Here is a 3,097-nt window from a genome sequence, read left to right as displayed (position 1 = left end):
TGTCCTTTTTGCACTTATTCACCTGTATTTACTATGCTAAATCCGCAAGGTAATTACCCCTTTCCTGTCTATTGGAATATTTTATTAATGAAGTAAAGTCGTGGGGTTTTTCCTATTCACAGCACTAAAACGCATGTTTGACCGTAGCTTCCAGAGAATAGGTACCGATCTTTCAGCATCCCGTAGCAGATCCACAATTCACAGCAATGACCAGCCATAAGGAAGCCATGTAGCTGGAGTTGCAGATCCCTGAACCATTCTTGGACCATTCTCTGATCTTGTTCATCTGGTGTTGGTGTTGTTCTGAACTAATGTATATTTTTGGGTATATGGTTACCAGGTTTTGGGGAAAGATGTTGTTCTCCTTCGTTGTGTATAAAAGACAGGTTATTCCTGTAAAAGGGGAACTCCCCATTGATATTGTAATAGCTCTCTTCTAGTTAATAATATATCACTTCTTTTGCTGCTCCAATCTTTGTTGTGATTAACGCAACCCTGATCAGAGAGCTGGGCCCACTCTTCTGATCAGGTGCTGCATAGTTCTTGTTGTGTGTCATTTATCATTTCATGGTTGTTGTTGCAGATTGTTATTTCTTGTAATTTCTTTTCTTGAGTACTGCAGTTAGTTTCAGTTTTACAGCAATGCTTTGAGTATTAATCACGAACCCTTGGTTGGTAATGGATGGTAACCTTGCCCCTGCATATACTTTGCATGTTGCCTTGAAAAGGATACGCACCCGGATTGATAAATTAATGTAGGAAAAAGGGTGAATAGATTGTTCATACCTCGATACCAACATTCTGGCACCATTACCGGGGAGGCTAACAAGGTGCAAGACATGATCTAGACCAGCCAAAGGGTCAATCTCTTGTCCTGGGGAGGGAGGAGTCGTTTGATGCCCTACTCCAGGCCCTGAACCTTAGATTCCTATTCTTTTCTATTAGTTTTCTCTCTTTTCGTAAGCTCTTTTGTTTTGGGGAAGGAATGGTCTTTTAACACCTTACTTCAAGACTAGAGCATTGTAAGTTGACATCAAGACCTTCTCTCATATCATTATTTGTATGAACACAGAACCAAATAAGAGGGGCAGAGGAAGAGCCCCAAAGAGGGGAGGACCAAACTTGGGAAGAAAGACTTACATCCAGCAAATTATAGCAAAAGATGGGTCAGAAGCATCCTCTTGCGCAGCCATGAGACTAGGTGCACGAAGAGTAAAATCTGAGGGACAATCGATAGATCAACTAGTGTTATCTATAGTATTCTTTGGCGATTTGACACAGCAGCCCCTTCCAGCAGTTGAGGAGACATCTAGCAGTATACCTAACCACGGGAACCCTATGCTGGTAATAGAAAGGGAAGAGGTTGTAAGCAGAACATCGATAGGGTCAGGCCACTCCAACAAAGGAAAGGAGGTCGTAGCCGAGGGATCAAGTCATCAGGATGCAGGAGAAGGAAACGTAGGGGCACTCGCATCACCAAGGGACTGGGGAAGTGCCGTTAAAGCAACTCGAACCTGAGTGGTAAGGAACCCTTGGCCATCTTCCACAAAGCCTGTTGAAATACCCAGTGGTTATTGGAGGATATTTATGGCACCTACAACCTCCACTATTGATTTTCCGATCGGGGATCTGGGAGCTAGCATGCCCACGAAGCCTATTCCATTAGCAGCCTTACCAAGCTTTCATGGGCTTATTTCAGAAGACCCCGACACGTTTTTATTCGAGTTTGACATAGTGTGCCGGGGGTATGACTACATGACGGACACCCAGAAGTTAAAAATTTTCCCTGCCACACTAAAAGGGACAGCTCTGTGATGGTTTATGGGCCTTGGAGGAAGTTCTATTTCCACATGGGATGATATGCGAACATATTTTCTAGAAAAATACCAGGATTACTGCAAATCCCGGAACATCAAAGAGGAACTTTTTAAGTTCACACAAAAAGAAGACGAGAGCTTGGAAGACTGTGTGGAACGATTTAAGTACACATTACAAAGGTCAGGTCACTCCTTGGATAAGGATATTTTGAAAATTATCCTCCTCTGGGCTTTTCGTGAGGACTCTTTGGAATTGTTCAACATCGTAGGAAAGGGAGATATATTGAAGGAAAACTTCGAGGTTATCTGTGAACTATGCATCCAGTGCTCGAGGGGACTTGCAAGAAACAGATAAGGGATTCACTCAGCAAGGGTATCTAGTTGGGGTGTTACGAAGGCAGAAATCGGAAACCTGCTGGACAACTTGAGAATGGATATCCTGAGTACTCTGTCAGCACAGATGGATACGCTACAAGTGAAACAGAAGCAGCTGGAATTGGACAGGACCATGGCTATATTCTGTCCAAAGTGTAGAAAGAAGCATCCAGAGAGGGAATGTCCATTGAACTCCATAGAGGAATGCACAATCTGTGAATTAAATCATGTAACAAGCTCATGCCCCTCCTTGCCAGGCCTGTAAGCAGTGTTCCAAGGGAGAGGAGAAGACATGGAGCAACTGTCATCAACGTTATCACCATTGAAACTATGCATACATTAAGTCTTCGTAACTTGAAACACACGCCTACAATGTTAGAACTAGCAGATCGATCTACAGTAAAACCAGTAAGGAAGTTAGAATATGTAACGATTTCGGTGGATTCATGGCACTAACCCATAGATTTCCTTGTATTACACACACAATCTTCGGTTGGCAGCCATCCCCTAATTTTAGGTAGGCCATGGTTGGCTACTGCAGATGCTTACATTGGGTGCCATTCAGGGCACATGGTCATTTCAAATGGGCACAACACTAAGAATTTAGTGCTATACCCACCTGCAGAACCAAACCCATCCACAAAACCAGCAAGTAAAAATTTATCCAAGAAGGTACCTGAATCGGAAAATGAGGAATTAAGACCAGTCCTTACTATTGGACACGCCCTCCAATTAAAAATGGAATCGAAGGATGATGTAATCACCTCCTTTATGGATGATCCTTGCTCTGTTTCAGAACCAAATCAACAAATCCTAGAATCCATCTTAAGCTGTGAAAGACAAGAAACTATTGAAACAGCAGAGGAATCTGAGGAGCTACCCGTAGTTGCACCCCATGGAAGTAT

This window comes from Pinus tabuliformis, chromosome 3_2, assembly GCF_031772625.1.
Source record: "Pinus tabuliformis cultivar Carrire ecotype Pingquan chromosome 3_2, CPIR1, whole genome shotgun sequence".
NCBI lineage: Eukaryota > Viridiplantae > Streptophyta > Pinopsida > Pinales > Pinaceae > Pinus > Pinus tabuliformis.
Note: the sequence above shows the minus strand (reverse complement) of the source record.